The sequence below is a fragment of the Lonchura striata genome, chromosome Z, assembly GCF_050655825.1.
Source record: "Lonchura striata isolate lonStrDom1 chromosome Z, ASM5065582v1, whole genome shotgun sequence".
Taxonomy (NCBI): domain Eukaryota; kingdom Metazoa; phylum Chordata; class Aves; order Passeriformes; family Estrildidae; genus Lonchura; species Lonchura striata.
The window spans coordinates 5,579,188-5,598,495 of NC_140740.1; positions in this window are offsets into that span (position 1 = coordinate 5,579,188).

The window sequence follows — 19,308 nt, forward strand, 5'->3', positions numbered from 1 at the left end:
GCGCCACCGACTGGGACAGCAGAGCACCCCGGGGGGAGCGGCTGCCCGTTCTCTTCCCTCTCGCCGCCCAGCACGCCACCGCTCGGGGTATCGCGGCGAGGGGGGGCGCATGCCGCGCCGCGACACCCCACTTTCTTCAAAGCCACTCTGAAGTCTTGCAAAGTGGCAATAAAGTCTCCCTGAGTCCCGTTCTTCACAAAACTGAATACTTCCACCTCTCTCTGCAGAAGATAGGACAGGTGTTCTATTTTCTTATTCTTTCTGTTGCCCTGTTTTTTAATTTGGTGGTGTATTCTGTTTTACCTGACAGCAAAAGAATTGAAGTAGAGCATTGTAGGGAGACATGAAACGGTGGTGGAGGAAGCCACGGCTGCCAGTCCTGGCAGAGCACTCTGGAGAGATTTGGCTGTGGGCAGGAGGGGCTGTGAGGGACTCACTGTGAGCCTCTGAGGGGCCCTGGTTTGTGCCCCCCACCCCACCCTTAGAGGTTTCTGGCACACAAACAGGGAGAGCTGAGAGGGACTTGTCCCAGCCCCATCTGCTGCCTGGCACGCTCAGGCAGAGGGGAACTGGCCCAGACTGACTGCCAGGTTGTGTGGCAGAGAGGGAACTGCAGGACCCAGCGCCACTCGGCTGACCCTGCTGGGAAGGAAGGTGCCATGCAGCACAGGAGGGGCAGGGCATGGAAAGGCAGACACTGCTCTGTGTGCCTGTGGAAATTAGCACAAGACAGGGACCTATGGGAGTCATTGGAGCTTCTTGAAAGGAAGAAACCCCAGGGACAGAAAGCACCATTTCTAGAGCACTGGCAGGGCAAAAACCCCAGCAAGATGGAGAAACCAGAATAAATGGATGAGTGGGATTCTGGGCCGGGTTTGCCTGTGATGGCAAGGTCCTGCACCTGACAATTGAGGAGCAGATGGTTGCATTGTTTTCCTTTCTGGGTCTTTCTAGGGACTAGAGGAATCCTGATGGAGTATGTGAGGCACTGAGCTTGGAAGGTCATGGTTCACTGTTCTTTGTTGTTTTTTTTTTCCCTTTGGACAGCATCCATTTGTAACATCAGCCAAGCCAGTGTCCATCCTGGCACCACTCATCACCGTCCTGAAGAGGATGCAGGAGAGAAGAATGTAACAACCAATTCAAGATGTAATCACCACAAGCAATTTTGAGGATTGGATGATTATAGGAGGAGGATTGTTGATAAGGTTTTATAGAATAGGATTTTAGAGGAGGATTGTAGAGTAGGATTTTTGGAGAGTTTTGTGGAATAGGACTGTAGATAGGATTGTTTAAGAGTTTTGTGGAATAGGATTGTAGAGGAGCATTGTGGAGTAGGATTGTTGAAGAGTTTTGTAGAATAGGATTGTAGAATATGATTGTGGCATAGGATTGTAGAGTAGGATTGTGGAAGAGTTTTGTAGAATAAGATTGTAAACAAGGATTTTCATTAAATAAAGTTTCTGAAAAATAAACTCACTTGGAAGACTGCCCTCTTTCTGACCCCTTCAGAAAACTCAACGTTTCCTTCTGAATTACCAGTTGTTTTTTATGGGTGTTAAATGGCACTTCTGGCTTTTTTTGTATGGTTTTTAAGTAGGGGAAGGCTCTTCTTCATTCATCCTTTCCAGACCACACTGTCTTGGGAAAATGGCCAACTAGGCAGCTTTTGGCCAGCTGTAGTATTTCTAGTTGAGGCAGAAAGGGCAATGGCAGTTGCAGGAAAAAGCAAAGGGCAAGTGGTGCAGCCAAAACATCCTGTGCAGATGCAGGCCTTCAGCTGTGACTCCAGAGCATTTGGGTGCCTGCCACTTGGATTTGTATCGTGAAGAGCAATGTCTTTGGCTGGAGGAGAGCCTCGCTCAGCGGAGAAAGCAGAAAGATCAGAGAGGTGCTCTGAAAGGTCTCCTGCGGTGCAGAGCTGTCAGCGAGTGTGAGCTGAGAGCGGGCCCGGCCCTGCCCGGCGTGGAGCCGCAGCAGAGCCCTGGCAGAGCCCGGAGCAGCCTGAGCCTCGGCAGGGCCAGGCTGCAAGGAGGCCCTGGTAGCTGCAGGAGGCACAGCCCGGCCCTGCGTGCCTCTTGCTGGCAGCGGGCGCATCCTCCGCTCTCAGAGCCCAAGCGCAGCCGGCTGCTCCCGAGGGCAAGCGGAGCCCTGCTGGGCACAGCCCAGCCTGGAGGCATTGGCCCTCTGGAGTCTGCCCGAGGAGAGAAAGGCCAAGGGCAGCCGAGGCCCGCTGGCCTGGCTCAGCATTCCCACTCTTGTGCCGCTGCCCTGCGACTCCTGGCAAAGGTCAGCAGTGTGTGCAGCACCCTGGGCACCGGGGCAGGGAGCCGGGCTGCTCGGCAGGCTGGAGCACAGGGCAGCGTCCTTCGGGCACGGCACTTGTGCCAGGGGACCCGAGGCCAGCGGGAGGCAGGGACAGCTTGTCAGCTCACGGCTGCAGGAGCCAGTGCCTCACACAGCTCTGGGAGGCAGCGCCCGCAATCCCGCAGCTCTGCACTGAGCCACAGCAAAGCTGGGAGCTGCAGAGTGCTCTGCAGAAATATTCAGGGCCGGCAGGCCAGCCTGCTTTGTGCTCCCTGGCACACAGCAAGCGCTGTGCCACACCGCAGCTCGGAGCTGCTGGGAGAGAGGTGTTAGAGATAAACTCTTAGGTACAATTAAATGGAGACAAAGTCATTAAAGCAAAAGAGAACCTTCTTCTTAGCAGAAGGCTCCTCTTGAAGCCAATAGCAGGTTTCTGAATATAACAGGAATTGGATTAAACCTAAAAGTCTGCCACTGCTATGACTGAAATACCAATTTGCATGTTTTCTTATTTCGGAATCAAAATACGACCATGGCTTTTAATGTTGGGTTTTTTGCAGCTAAGAGTTCAGATGCAATAATCACAGAACTCAGGTCATTTGAGATTACAGAAAGGTTAAAAACTATACATGGGAAGGTAATAACAGGAATTTCTATCTAATAACAAATGGATTGTCCTGCAGCCTTGAGGTCATATCCTTCTACCCTTCCCAAATGAAAACCTATTCACTGAAGACCCATCATCATCCCAAAACCATGTTTAAATTATTTGGACCTGTTTATTAGTCCATGTAAATTAGCACTTTCCCTTTTATTTTCACTGACAAACTCTGATTCAATGTCAAATTATCAATCTTTCAAGGAAAAACTATACCATGCAGAGTAAAACCCAGGGCAGAGGCTTCTATACATAGTGTTGCCAATCCCTGTGTGACAGCTCCTGCTAGCTTCCTACATCAGCCAGAAGGCAACTTCGCTGCAACACAGACTTTCTTTGTATTGGTGACATTTTCAAATCCAAAGACACTGCTTGTTTTCAAAGTCCTGAAAAGTGCGTTCTAAAAAGTTCATGAAAGCAAACACAGAAGCACGGATTTGGTTTAGGAGAGAAGGTGTTTGTGCAGTTGGATAACAGCTTACATGTTGAAGTGTCGGGGGGGATTTCTATGTTTGCGCTCACCTTGTTTGAGACAATGAGCGCAGTGTCACCTGTGCATCCCTGGATATGCCTTGAAGGTGCAATGCTTAATTTGTAATCAAAGGGGAAATGTATCTAAATTTATTAGGATAACCAGTTACTTTGCAAATAGACTGATAGAGAAACTTAGCAATTTTTGCTGGAGAATGGTTGCAGGAGAGGGGTCATGGATCAATGGAACAGTTATTCATTGATACCACTGTTTAAGACCCTAGAATCAGAATCAGCCTGTGTCTGGCCTGGGAACAAAGCTTGGGAAACAGGCTCTGTGTCTAGGCCTGGGAAACTGTACAAGGTCTCTCTAGGCCTGGGAAATAGAGCAAGTTCGGAATGAGATAATAAGGACAGGCATAAGGACAGCCTCAAAGATATGCTCTGTCCTTGGAAGGCATGACTTAGCAATGAGAACTTGGCTTGGAGAACTTAGCTACAGCTGTAACCACCCGTAGGAGAAGTAAAACAAAGACCTTTGTAAACTTGACCCATGAGAGCTGTTGCTGACTTTGCTTGTAGCAAACCCTATATAAACGGACAGGATTTTTGAATAAAAGAAGCTTGCTTATCAATCATACTGACTGTGCTTGTCTTCCCTGCGCCCGCGTAATCACCACTTGTCCATTCTTTTTACAGAACAATCTTCTAAACCTTTTTAACTTAATGTGACCATGATACATTCCTAACCTTCATATTGCAATATATTTTCTAATTACATGATTCTGTAAGCCCTTGTAGACCATGTGCAATTTCTACAAGAGGTTGTCATCAGCCTCTGGTGGTCGTTTTGGATGAAGGCTCAGAAGGCTTCCTCGGGCTTCAGCTGTTTTACCTCTGTTTCTGCACATGCTCTACAAGATTGTCTGCTCAAATAGGCACTGGTGAGTCTTTTGCAGTTAGCTTGTTCTGCTAAATTTGCTGATTTCTAGAAAGTGCTTCATTCCCATCCCTGGGTACAAAGTAACTACTTCTTTCTGCACAGCTTTTAGCATAGCTCAAGCATTATCTCATTGCCTCGGCACCTAAAAGAAGGTAGGGAGGAGGGGGCAAACCAGTGAGAGTGATGGGTCATTATCTTGTTAGCCAGGTATCAATTCTTAGATTAACTAAGGGCTATTCTTGTCCATAAAGTACGTGCAGGGATACCACAAGGACAGAGGCAACGCGTGGATTTGGAGCGCTGGGCTTGGCACCAAAGTCCTGCTCTTGAGAGGGGTGCAGGGACACAGGGAATGTCAGAAGACAATGAGAGACGGGGACATGAGGCCATAATGGGCCAAGCATGATCCTGCACAGGATGGCAGCAAAGACACTTCCTCACCATGGCTCTGGCACTCCAGGGCACCCCAGAAAGGGCTGAGGAGTCCTATGTGTAACCAGGAGAGAAGACTGACATCACTGTGGGTCCCAGCATTCCCCAGTCCCTTGCTGGCCATTCAGTGCTCACTGGGGACGCTGGACATGTGTGGGACATGGGGATGGGGTGCACAAAGTTAAAGGGGGACCCCAAAGTGGAAGGAGTGGAAGCCAAAATCGCTGGGTGGAGATGCCCAAAGAGGAGGTGTGGTATCCCAAAATGAACGGAGGACACCAGAAAATTGGGGCGATCCCCCAAAAGGACACACAAAGCTGTTCCCTCCCTCCATTACTTACCAACAAGAACTATCTACCAACTGTGATAATCACATCAGGACCATTTACTCCATAACCAGCTAAGAACAGGACTGAAGAGTAGTTTTGTAGAGTAGGATTGTAGAGTAGGATTATAGTTTAGGATTGAAAATAAAGCTTCTGAAACTTTAACTTGCCTGGAAGATTCCCTTTTTTTCAGCCTGTGAATACACTCAGCATTTCCTTCTGAGTTGTCAGCTGTCTCTTAAAGCTACAAAGTGACATTTCTTGGTGCCTTTGGTAAGGTTTAAAAGTGGGGATGGCTCTTCTTCATTCATGCCCTCCAGACTACACTGCCCTTGGCATATGGGCCACTGGTCCCACTTGGCACATCTGTGGCACTTCTAGATGCAGGCAGGAACCAAAGCAGAAGTGGTGCAGCCACAGACATCTCTGTGATGTCACTTCGGTCCTATGAGCTCCCACAGCTTTTTGTGATGTCACAATGACATCACTGTGATGTCACAGAGCTGCCTGCGATGTCACATGGACATCCCTATGATGTCATACTGACTTCTCTGTGATTTCACACAGCTGTCTCTGATGTCACACTGACCTCTTGGTGACGTCACACAGCTCTCTGTGATGTGACATGGACATCACTGTGATATCACACAACCTCCTGTTATGTCACACAGACATCTCTGTGATGTCACACAGCTCTCAGCGCTGTCACATCCACATTTCTGTGATGTCAGGATGAGATATCTGTGATGTCACGCAGTTGTCTGTGATGTCACAGTAACATTTTTGATGTCACAATGACATCATTGTGATGTCACACAGCAGTCTGTGATGTAACCCTGACATCTCTGTGACATCACACAGCTCTCTGTGATGTCACACAGACATATCTGTGATGTTACACTGACATCAGAGTGATGTCAAACAGCTGTCTGTGATGTCACAATGACATTTCTGGGATGTCACACAGACATCTCTGTGATGTCACTTGGACTCCATGAGGTGTCACAAAGTCATCTCTGTGATGTCACACAGCTCTCTTTGATGTCAGAATGACATATCTCTGATGTCACACAGATTTTTGTGACATCACGATGACATCACTGTGATGTCACACGGCTGTATTTGATGTCACACAGACATCACTGTGATGTCATTTCCACCCCATGAGGCCACCCAGCTTTTTGTGGTGTCACATGGACATCTCTGTCATGTCACACAGCTGTCTGTGATGTCACACTGACATCTGTCTGATGTCACACAGATTTTTGTGATGTCACAATGACATCACTGTGGCATCACACTGCTGTCTGTGAGGTCACACAGACATCTCTGTGATGTCACGCTTACATTTCTCTGACGTCACACAGCTCTGTGATGTCACAATAACATCTCTGTGATATCACACAGCTGTCTTTGATGTCACCCTTACATCTCTGTGATGTCACACAGCTCTCTGTGATGTCACACAGACATGTCTGGGCTGTCACAATGACATCACTGTGATGTCACACAGCTCTCTGTGATGTCACACAGACATCTCTTTGAGGTCACACTGACATCTCTGTGATATCACACAGACATCTCTGCGATGTAACTTTGTCCCTATGAGGTCACACAACTTTTTGTGGTTTCACACTCACATCTCTGTTGTGGGAACTTAAAATGTCTCTCAGACATTTTTAGAGGTTCCAGGCCTTGGTCAGAAGCATTCTAGACCCCAGCAAGCAGCTGGAAACAGCTGTGATTTCGAGTTTGAGCCATGGAATGAATTACCAGCTCTGAAGGTGGAACGAGCAGTCACAAAGGGTTAGATAGTATAGTAAAAGAAGTTACAAAACAGAGGGGAAAATGTTTTAGTATTGTACAGGGGGGTTTTAGCACCTGTTCAGGGGGGTTTTTACTTTGTACATAGGGGTCAGAAGTTCTAAGATGGAGGAAAGTGGGCTGATCCTATTCTTCCTCCTTCTTCTTCCTTGCCTCCATGTTCTTGGTGATGTTGGCATTCACAGATTGGTTTAGAGTAGAAAAGCACTTGGTAATATTGGTAGTAGGTATTGGGGAATAATTGTAAACATGTTATATGTAATATATCTTATAAAAATAGCAGCAGCCCTGGGTGGGGGGGAGAGAAGAAGAAGACACTGGACAGTGAGGGTGTCAGGAGTGTGTGTGTCTCTGCCGGGGCCGCTGATCAAACAGCCGCAGCCCGCGAACACAATCTGTTAGATAACTCGCAATAAACTGCCTTGAGACCAAACAACAAGAGGCTATGGAGTTTTTCTTTGGAAGCACGGGTTGGAGGAGAGACTTTACCACCACTCGAGACCCCAAACCAAACCCGGGCTTCTCACAGGGGATCAGAAAATTCTTTTGGGGTTTGGCTCATTCTCTCTTATTTTCTACATTACTCAGAATTCTCCCCATTTGGGTCTACTTCTGGATTAGGAGTCTCATCAGCTCCTCTGGACATCTTAGCCCTCAGTTTAGAGAAGCTGTAGACTGTATAGAGGAAGCTTACTAGATTAAATATGACGAAAGTGGTCTCTTTAACATTCAGGGAAAACTGACCATTTTCAAAAAGGGAAATAACAGATTCAGAGAAGAAGGAAAGGAAAGGCTGGAAAGCTTCATCCCTTGTTTCTCCTCTAATCAACTGGGTGTCATTTCTAATAAACCCCCAAAACATGCTATTGGAACTGGGACCTAGGGTAGGATGAAGAAACTATAAACCAAATATATCTTGGACAGACTTCAGTACTTTTGTTAACAATAGTGCAACTTCTTTATTGCTAAAGTTCAATACTAAATTCTGTAATCTTAGACTAACTAATCCTATGTTTTTAACAAATAATCATCTACTCAATCCTAACTTGAAGAATCCTAAAAACTTAATCTTCTTTTAAAATAAAACAGCCTGAGTTCATAGATGATTCCTTGCTGAAGCAGACGACTGGTGCCAGGACTCCACTTGCTGCTTGCCAAATTCAGATACTCATTGCTAAATGTGGGACAGCTTTTTGTGGAGGTACTGGCATCTGCTCTTCATCTCAGAGTAGCTGGGGCTACCCTAGGAAGAAGAAATTAAAAAAAAAAAAAAAAAGATTCAGGCATGTCAGCATTTCTGCAGAGTTTAGAATTTCCTGACCTTTTCTTTAAAATAGCCTTGAGGCAGACTCAGAGGTTACCAAGCCAAGCCAGTCTGGTTTTATTCATGTAAAGCAGTAAAAGTACTCTCAGACTGACTTTGGAGTCTTCTGGGAAGTTTGCAAACTGAGGCTGTTCTTTTACAACAAACTCTAGACAAGTCTGAAACCACAACAACAACCCAAAGCCCAGCAGTGGCTAAAGAGGGCAAAACTCATTCATGCTTAAAGCCACTGAAGGGACTCAAACCTTCTCCATCAAATCAACAGGTGTGAGGTTTATCAAGCTCATGATACAAATCCACGATGAAGTGGCAATGAGAATAATACTGTCACACCAAAGCTTCTGCTCTTCTGGGCCTGAAGATCTGGTTCTCTTTGGAATGACAAAAACTCATTCCACATGGGAATGAACACTTCAAACCATCTTGAGATAAATATTTACAAGCAATAAATCTTTACCAAGTTAAAATTCAGTACAGGGAGAGACAACAACAAATGCCAGGGATGCATCCCAGGCCAGATGCACCTGACTGGTGTGCAGGACAAGTTAGAAGAGAAAACTACAGATGCCTTTCAACATTTTGAGAGGTTCCTAAGAAGCAGTAGCTTGGACTACTGGCCTCTGCCCAGTGACATTAGCTAGCAAGAGCCCTAGCACGGGCCTCACTGCACTGCTCCCCTGCAGGGCCAGGCTTGCCCTCAGCCTTCCACAGAGCATCCCTGGCTGCATCCAGTGCGAGCCAGGGCCCTGCCTGCTCCAAAGGCCACAGCTGCCCCACAGCCCCAGAGCTGCAGGGGCCTGACTGCCCTTGCCAACATCACTGCTCTGAGACAAGCTGGGCGCAATTTCCAGTGTTTTATACCACACACACACACACACACACACACACACACACACACACACACACACACACACACACAGACAGTACTCCCTCCCCTCCTGCACTGCAAATGCAATGAGGGGATGCAGCACCACTGCTGCAGCTGAGCCTGTGCAACTGCACTGCAGGAAGGGAGGGCCTATGCGGGCCTAACCCACCTCGGTGTTCATCTCAGCTTTTCTCCCTGCCTGGCCCATCTCCTCCTTTAGCTTTCTATCCCTCTAGTTCACATTTACTATTAAATAATGTCTGTACTAGTGACTCTGGAATAGAGTCTTTCTTGCACCTTAATTCATGCAGAGGCTTCCCTTAATCATCAAATCTTTACTCCATCATTATCCACACTGGAGTTAGGAAAAGCTGTACACTGATACCTTCATTGAGATCCAAGGGACACTACTGCTTCAGCCTCCCGAATTCTTTTCACATCTTTTTTCACATGGTAGTCTTCAGCACATGATTGCTGTCATTGTAGAACTCAGAAATTTGTGTCTTTCTTAAACCCAAAAGGTGCAGGGGAAATGGAGCCGACATTTGGAGACAGGTAGGAAGTAGAATGGGATGTCAAAGCCAGCAGCCAGGAAGAAGAGCGGCCACCAGGTGCTGGCTGGAGGTAACTGAGCTACTGCTCAATCCTCTGCTTCTTGCTCATCACAGGTCTGGTCAAGACAGAACCCTGTTTCTACAACAATAACAAAACATTTCATTACTCTCTGACCCAGATCAGGTTTTGCTCCATTCTAAAAAAGCAGGATTTGTGAACTAGCAATGGTTGAAAACACATGTTTTTTTTTAAAAAAATAGCAGTCCAGTAATGGAAGACCTCCAGGTAAATATCTGCTCTATTGCATTCCTAGTTTCTCATCTTAGGAAATAGCAAGTCCTTCTCCAGGTCTACTGTTAAAAGGCTTTGGGAGGTAGCTCCCACTCCCTTCAGCATCTCCAGCAAAGCCTCCCCCAAAGGGGATGTCCTGTAAGTTTTATCTAGGTCCCAATTTCTGCTTGTACACACCAGGAAAATACTCAGCTTTTGCTGTCAAACTCCCACATGACTTACTGAAGAGGCACCTGGCTGTTTTAGAGTTTTATGTGTTAAAAATGAGATTAGTGCTTCGCTATAAGAATACAGGAGTGCAGGGTGTGATGGCTGGTTGTGAATTCTCATCGGGATGAACAAAGACAGCAGCCACATGTCAGGAAGCTCTTGTGCTTTTAGGTACAGTAGTCTAAGGTCCAGCGGGCTACCTGCTGTGCAGACTCAAAAGCTGTTGGCGGACAAAACCCTTAAATTTGCACAAGAGAGTTTCACAAGTGCTTACCAATAAGCCCTCAGTGCTGCTCAGTGCCCTTCAATCATCTCTCAGCTCCTCCCAAGGACCTTCTCAAAGCTGCTGACTCACAAGCCACAGCACATGGCCACAAGCTCCCCACACCCACTGCAAACTTCTGAACTGAGCATGGAGTAGAACAGGACAGCCGTGTGTGCCCAGGCAGAGTGAGGGAGGAGTGAAACAGAGACAGAGGAGGGACTGAGGGAATATCACCATTCTGTAGATCCTGTGTTGGTGCAGCCACGTGGATAGTGCAGAGCTGGAGTCAGCAATGAGGGTGACAGAGAGACAGAGGGACAAGAGGGCGAGAGGGCCCCATCTGCCTGGCCCTGGGGCAGCCTCTTATGTACAGGAGATTTTTCCTGCAGAGCCAGCCTTTTGAGGCCTCCTCCAGGGAATGAGTTGAGGTGGGGACTGAGCTCAAGTCTTCAGGCAGAGGAGAAATTTGGCTCAGGACAGTGCTGCTCCACCCCTGCAGGATCCTCTCTTCTCACCACAGCCTTTCTGTCACAGCACTTGGAATGTCTAAGGCAAAACATGCTTAGGCCTGCTCCTGCACATTCACATCACAGCTTTTATACCACCAGCAAGTCTGCTGAAACTTTACACAGCGTACAGAATATTAAAAATGCACAAAATACCTGAGCAGGTCTTGCTGGAGCGTTTCTCTCTGAAGGCCCTGGAGATGTTGCTTGGCTGCTGCTGGTGGGGCTCTGAGATGGAGCTGTTTTTCTGTAAGGATCGTCCAATATTTCAAGTTACAAGGCCTAAATATCAACTGTCATAGTCCTTTCCTTGCAGAGCTTCAGTGCCAGGACTCAAGGAAACAGCATGAAGCTGAGTTGAAGGAGCTTTAGGCAGGATATCAGGAAAACATGCGTGCCCCAGAGGGTGCTTGAGCACTGCAGCAGGCTCCCCAGGCCAGTGGTCACTGCAGCAAGGCTTCAGGAAGTGTTTGGACAGCACTCTTGGGCACCTGGTGTGATTCTGTGCAGGGTAAGGATCCTGGCAGGTCCCTCTACCTCAGCATATTCTAAGAACCTAGGCTTCATTTCCCAGGGCTAATTGAATTCTAATTTAAAGTAGAGCAACATGTAAAGCTTGGACCTATATCAAGGAGGTTTCCTAACATATTTTACCCAAGTTCAATTTGATGGTATAATTCATTCTCTCTCTTTTGCCACTAGCTTGGGGCCTATAAGGAGTATGAAGATCCCAAGCTATTCCCAAGGCTTTCCTAACTTCTTGTACCCCTTCTGCAATAAAGTGGGAACCTCTATCTGATGACATTCCTAAAGGCACCTCAAATCTAAGTATTATTTTATTCAACAATATTTTAACCACTTCCCTAGACTGATTGGTGTGACAAGGGAAGTCTTCTGGCCACACAGAAAAGGTACCCACCATAACTAGGAGAGATTTAGACCCCTATTTTCTGGGAAATTCTGTAAAATCCATCTGCCACTATTCACTTGGAACATCCCCAGATTTTATGGCTCTCAGCACTACATTGTAAGCTGTGTTAGGGTTGTCTCTTTTACAAACTATACATTTTTGGAGTCTTGATTGTACAATCTGAGCCATTTCAGACCCAAATATAGATCTTTCCAATGTTTCAAAAGTTTTTCAGTACTCCAATTAATGGCTTTGTGTTTGCAATCCACTTTTTCATGTAAGAGTGATTCTGGGACTACTCTTTGCCCAGCTGGGATAACTGCCCAGCCTTATGGTAATAATAACACTAAAAGGAGAGTGTACAAGAGGTGAACAAGTCACACATGATTGTTCACCATACAGAACTTGGCACACCCCATGACTAATGGCACACCGGCGGAGGAAGAACAAACCCCTTCCACTTCCCCCTGCCACGTGGCAGGTGATATCCAATTACCCCAAGGTTCTGGCCATACTCCTCCTGGCTGGTGAAAAATTTACCCCCGTTCTGGCTGGATCCAGGACATGGGATCTGCCCTGCGGGTCCTGGCTCTTCTTCTGGGTGAGAGACCTCCATGGCATCTGCCCGGCAAAAGGGACTTCAGGACAACCTACTACTTATTGACATTCCCCCAGTGCCCCTGTCCCAGCAACCTTTTTGCCTCTAGAAAACTTTGAACAGAAGTAGTACTTAGGTACAGTTCTGCACATTCTGAACTGGCAGGAAGGTGACCCACATGTCACTCTAGGCACATGTGCAGCACGGACAAAGAAAGTTTTTGAGGGGCCTGGGTCTCAAGGTCTTTTGTTCCAGGACTACCACCTGTTACTTTCAGATTCTGCTCAGGGATAACCAGTGATGTCCTTTTTGTTCTACATGAGACATAACCATGTGTGGCACATAAACTGTCACATTTTTTCCCATTTATTTTCAAGTATATTCTATCAATCAGGACCATGGTGGCTCCTGCTCTGAGGTGCAGTGGCCATCCCTCTATACATAGGTTAGCTGTCTTTTGAGAAATAGGCTCAAAATACCACAGGGTTACTTCCTTTATTCCCATTCTTTGAGCTAAAGATGGAATTACTGTGCAAGGCAAAAATACTCATGTATGAACAGTGCAAAGGGGTCAGTCACATCTGGTAACTCCAGAGCAGGAGTTGTCATCTATAACCTTTAAAATATATAGAAAGGTTGTTGGACATTCTGGAGTCCAGTGTAACACCTCCATGGAATCCTTTCATGACTCATACACAGGCCTTTCCAATAGTTCATAACTGAGGATCCATAATCAACACCATCCAGTCATTCCCAGAAAGGGACACAGATGTGGCCTCTGGTGTTGGACAAATTGCTTCCTCCCTTTCTTTCCCCAGACTGCACTGTCCTTGTGAGTGAGGCAGCCAGGAGATGAGACATGGGGAGATCTAGACATGGTCTTGAAAAAAAATACAAGATGTCATTGAAAATGTGCTTTGGATGGTAATATTCAACACATTCTTAACTACATGCTCTTATTATCTCTCCTGGTAATGACTGGACATCGTTTTTTTGGTGCCAGCTGACTTAAATCAGGAATAATCTTGGGTAGGGGGAAAATGACAATAAAACCATCATAAACTGAGTATAAAATGTTATCCACATGTGTCAGTAACTTCAATGGCCAGCTGCAGTCAGCATAATTATCAACCTGTAACTGTGCTCAGGGCCAGCATGAGCCTTTCCATGTCAGCTCCTCCTGCACAGCACATGGGGGCCTGGGCATGCTGCTGACTTGTTTCCTTTTAGGAGACTGGGATGAGGAAAGGTCAGGTTTTGTCAAAGAGATAATATTTGAGTGACTGTGTATGTGCTGGAAGCCTCACAGACTGATTGGTCCATGACAGGATTGCCCAGTGCTGGGGGGGCTGCACCTTGCTGCCCTGGATAGGGGTGTTAAGCTGCTCTTTTGCCTCAGAGAGAGCCAAGTGCAGCACTTTTGTGCAGAAACACTTCATTAGCCCTGGTTTGCAAAGCTACTGCAGCAACTGGTGTGGCCAGAGCACCCCTTTCTGCACTTGGAAATGAGCTGAGTCAGTCATGGGATAAGATAGGGCATTCCCCATGTGTGCCCATTGTGAACTCCCTGTGCCCCAGCTGTGTGGCGTCCCGCTCCTCAGTGACATCCCACCCAGCCTGGAACATGGAACTCCCCGTTTCCAAGGACACGTGGCCATTGTCACCAGCACACAGCAGGACCGGTCAGACCCCTCAGCAGCAGCGTTGAGAGCAGAGGTGTCAGAGCAAGAGCGAGTGTTGTTCCAGCTTGGTTGGTTCTAGCGCACGTTGTTCAAGAGGCCGATCCACACACTGAGTGGCGGTAATTATTTACAGTTCTGTGCAGAAATGGGGGGGCTCAGGGACAAAATCACACACATTTTCCTAACAAATATTTTGCATTTTGCAGATTTCTCAGCAGGCTCAGTGGCTGTGTGGGAGCCAGAGCACCCGAGGCAGAGCGGGATGGCGGAGCCGTGGGCCTGGGCACAATCCAGAGCGTTCTGCACTGCGTCCCACAGGGCCCCCGACAGCACTGCCGTGCCCGTCAGGGTGACCCAGAGGCCCCAGGACCAAGAGGTGAGGGGCAGGTGTCGGGCGCTGCGGGCTGCCAGCGGGTGGGGGCTTGGCCATGGTGTTGGTGTCGGGTGCTGCTGACCCCGCGGGACCTGTTGGGCAGGGCTGGGGCCCCACTGGTGCTCCAAGGGCTCCTTTGAGGCAGCGGCCCGGGTGGAAGCAACTCACAGGGATCACACGGAAGAGGTGCCAGTGGAATGGGAAGTTCTCTGAGGGATGTGTTTCTCAGGGATGACACTGAGGAGGTGCCAGGCAAAGTCAGATGTTCTCCACGCTGGGACACTCAGGAAATTCATGCTCTGGGCATGGCTCTTGGTCAAAATGCATGGATTTCTCATTGTTCCTTGTTTGCACTGTACTCACAGAACATGGCAGGAGAAAGGAAACTCTCTAACAATATTTTTTAGATTTAGGAGTAGCCATTTCTTTATTCTCAGCTGTGATGCATAGTGGAGAACTCCAGCCACATGCACACCATTTTCAAAGCTTTTCCAAACAAAGAAATTTTAGCATTTTTAGCTAACAAAAAAATTAATCTTCATTGGTTCTAAATTACATATTTTCTTCAATTAAGTAATATTCTACTGTCTATTCGGTATTGATGTCTCCCTTCTCATGAAAATTAATGTGCATCTTTCAGTCCATTTATCATAGCTTTTTAGATTTTATCTCAGACAATTCTGCCTACAGAATGAAGCAGTTGGATGGCAGTACTTGTTTTTGTTAAAAATGTACTTAGACTGATGAACATTTTAGTGAGTTTTAACCTCCAGCAGAATGCGATACATTATGCCCTAAATTATGAGATCAGCCAAGCAACCCAAATTCTGTTCTATATGATCAACCAAGGATAAACTGCTTCCATTTCACAGCTGCAAAGAATTGTATCTAGAGCTGAGGACGAGAGAAAGGGTTTTCATGCCTGTTGAGAGTAGACAATCACCTTATGCAGATGAAATTCTTCTTGGAGGTGACGCCAAGATGTGCTTCCTTAGTACCAAATAAATCCCAGCACCAGGTTGCATCCAAAATTCTTATATTTTTGTGAACCATTCTCACCTGCATTCTTAGCTGAACACTGGTTAGTTCAATTGTACTCAGGCACTTGATTTCAAGGGAAGCCTGTGTCTATAAATTCCGGCAACTGGGAAAGGATGACTTGCTACTTGAATGCTTGGCTGCATTAGAGGCTAAGTGAGGGTTGCTCTCTCAGGGCAGTTTTGTAGCCGGTTGCTTGCAGAGGGAGAACTGTGTCAAAGCAGCCCTTTCTAGTGATGTGACAGCAAACCTTCACAAATAGAGCTCTTGTTTAAAACAAGAGGCCTAGTTAATCAGCAGTGATGGAGAGTAGGCTGAAGTTTTTACAGAAAATATCTTTTTCCTTTTAGCCAAATGCCAGTGAGGCATCGCAAAATGGAAGTGGACAGAATGTCAAATTGTATAACCCACTTGGAGGTATGGTTGCCTTTCACATTTTGCTCAATGTTTGTAAGATTTTCAACTTGGTAATTCATTTTTGCAGCATATTCCTGGGACAGGGGGATCTCTTGTGTTCCAAGATCTCAACTGGAGGTGGTATGGCCTCAGATCAACCTTGCAGTCTCTTGTCACTGCATTTAGCCACTAGTTTGTTTTCCCCTGAGAAAGCGTGCCAGTCCTTCCCTGTTCACATACTGGTTGATGTGATGCAATTTGGAGCATTGAGGTCAAGGTTTGGACTACCTCATGCACCTAAGTTCACTGCCTTGGTAGCTAAGGTTTTGATTCTGGAGTATCTAGGCACTGTCATTATTCTTTAAATTTAATTGGGAAATGGGAAGAAAACCTATGCATTTTTGAGGAAGTTGCATAGAGCATTTAATAAAGCCAGCATGGGAAACTTTGCTTGATTTAATTTTTTGTCTTGGTTGTTAATAAGTGAGTGTTGCCACAACGCTGCATTGGATTCTTTTCAAGGGAATTGAAAGGAAGATATTGATGTCATCTTCCCCACAAATCCCATCATTTCCCACAAAGCACCACGTGCTTAGGTGATGTCATTTCTTATTAATCTGTTCTCAATGCTGTTTCCCCAAGGAGCCTGGTTCCAGGCAGACTCAAGGTGCATATTCCCCTTCCAGGCATTCAGTGGTGCTGCCTGCAGCAGTGAGCTGAGCCAAGTACAGCCAGCTGCCCTGAGAAAATCAGGCTCTCACCTGGCTGTGGCTGCAGCCACCTGCCTGCAGGGACGTCCCTGCCACTGCAAGTGCAGCTCTTGCTCTGCCTTAGCCTAGTGCAGAGCATTTTAAACTAGTGTCAGGGTGGCTTTTTGGAGAGACAAAACAAAACTTCACATTTCTCACTGGGAACGTTCTGTTTCACATGTGATTCTTGGTGGTGGTCTACATAGATCTTAAGGGAATATTTAACATTCAGTAACTGGGGTGTGAGGACTGGCAGCAGGGAGACAATTGTGGAACTTGGTGCTGCTTTGGCTTTAGGCTGGCACAGAGAAACTCAGGTGAGACAGGTCTGGTTGCTGGTAGGGTACAGGGTGCCTTTGCAACATACTCCATGCAGTACCAGTTAGGGACTGGGCCTTGTCACAGAATCAGAGAATCAGAATCAGAGTTGGATGAAAGTGCAGCTCTGTCCCCAAGAATCCCACCAGGTGCCTGTGGAACTTGTCCAAATGTTTTCTGAGCTCTGGTGGACTTGGTACCATACGCAGTCTTGTGGGGAGCCTGTCCCAATTCCTGACCACCCTCTGGGTGAAGAACTCTTACCTAATTTTCATCTTAATGCTTGCTTATGGTTTCAGGTAATTTTCTTTAGAAGTCATTCAGGGGTATGGTTTTAGGAGGTGTTTTGTTTGAATGCTGTGGGAAGTTTCTTTATCCACATTGGATTGAACTCAAAACATTAGTAGTGTCTTCCCTTGACAACTGGCATGTTTACAGTGTTCTAAATAATTAAAGTGTGTGATGTTTGTGCAATTAGGTTTGCGGACAAATATCAGAGAGGCATGGTCCAAGGAACAGGAAGTGGAGAAAGGCATTAAGAATTTGATGTACATTGCAAGACTGAAGGAGCGTGTAAAGAAAGGTCAGTCTGTGTGTGTGTGATGGAAGACACAAATCTCCCGGATTTCTCACCAATACGCATGAAGTCTCCCTCAGCCACTAAGCACAAATTCCTGGTTTCAAAACAGTGCTTGCTGTGTCATATCCCCTTCCTTGACCTGCTGGCCACACTTCACCTGATGCAGCCCAGGACACGGTTGCCTTTCTGGGCTGCCAGCACACGTTGCTGCCTCCTGTCCAGCCTCTCATCCACCAGCACCCCCAAGTCCTCTCCACCTTCATTCCAGGCTCCCCATCCCATCCCAGCACCCATGCCCAGCTGGGATAGGCCATGTCCCAACTCCAAAGATGCAGCACTTTGCACTTGGCCTTGTTAAGTTCCCAGGGCCCTACTTGCCAAGGTTCTCCATGTCCCTCTGGATGGCACCCCATGCCTCTGGTGTTGTCAAACTTGCCAAAGGTGCATTTAATCCCACTGGCCATATAACTCTTGACATAGCTCAGTGCTTGAGCTTACAAACTGCAGAAATCATATGAAAACCACTGTGCATATAAAGAGTTTTTCATAAATACCTCCCTTCCAGTATCACTCCTTTACATGGTCTTTTTAATGACTGTTTCTTCCCAATGCTTTACTATCTTGATTTGTAATGATCTATAAATTCTGAACAAAGAGCGTTTCAACAGTGTCGGTACATCCTTTTGAATCAACTGCCTTGCTTCCTCCCGCTCCCCATTTGACAATTCGTTTTCTGTTTTTTCTTTACTGAAGTGAAAATACCAGAGCTCAGGAGAGCACCACACAGCTCTCCAGATCTTGTGCCTGAGAGGAAGAGAACGATGCCCATGAACCCTGCAAAATACATCCGGAGTCTTTTCAGTACTGTTTCTCAGCGACCCATCAGAGACAGGGTGGTTCATTTACTGGCTCTGAAGAATTACAAGAAGTCAGAGCTACTTGCCTGCTTAGAGAGAGAGGGAGTTGTGGAAAAGGACAAGAAATCCCTTGAAAAGATCCTTCAGGAGGTGAGATCCTGGAGCTGCTGCCAGAAATGCTAACTCTTAGCAGCCTTACTTTAGGGTTTCAATTAGAAACCAATGACAGGCTTAGGAAATGCTCCTTGTTTACATTTTCCCATCAACTTTACCCAGTTTCCACCCAACTGCAAGTCCATGTGACAAAAAGAAAGAAATCTTCAAAACTTTGGAGGCCTTGTTGTTGTTTTTCTAGAATAGCTGGCAATGATAAATTCTTTGTAATGTTGTTGCTTCTCATGCCTTATTTTAATCCTCCCTCTTTCCCTTGCACTGTTAAATTGCTTCATAAAGTAACTTCACAGGGTGAAACTCTCAGCTAGGCAAAACACTTAGCTGAGGTCCTTAAAATACCTGGGGCAAGTTTCAGAGGAGAGAATCTTGGTAGCTGTATAGAGCAGTATATCATTTGAACGGATTTGGTGGTCTCTCAATGGTATTTCCTTCTACTTGGATCTGTGGGGATTGCCTTCCAGGGAAGGGTGTTCCAGGCAAATCCTACATGATAAAGGTGGTGGCCTAACTTTGAGCACAGAGTTTCTTTGCTGTTGTGTGGATTGAGTCTTCAGCTTCCTTGGCACCTGTTATTTCTCATAATATTCCATTTGTCATTTTAGTGCCTCTGGTATTTCTTTATTACAGCCATTCATATATGATTCACTTGGACT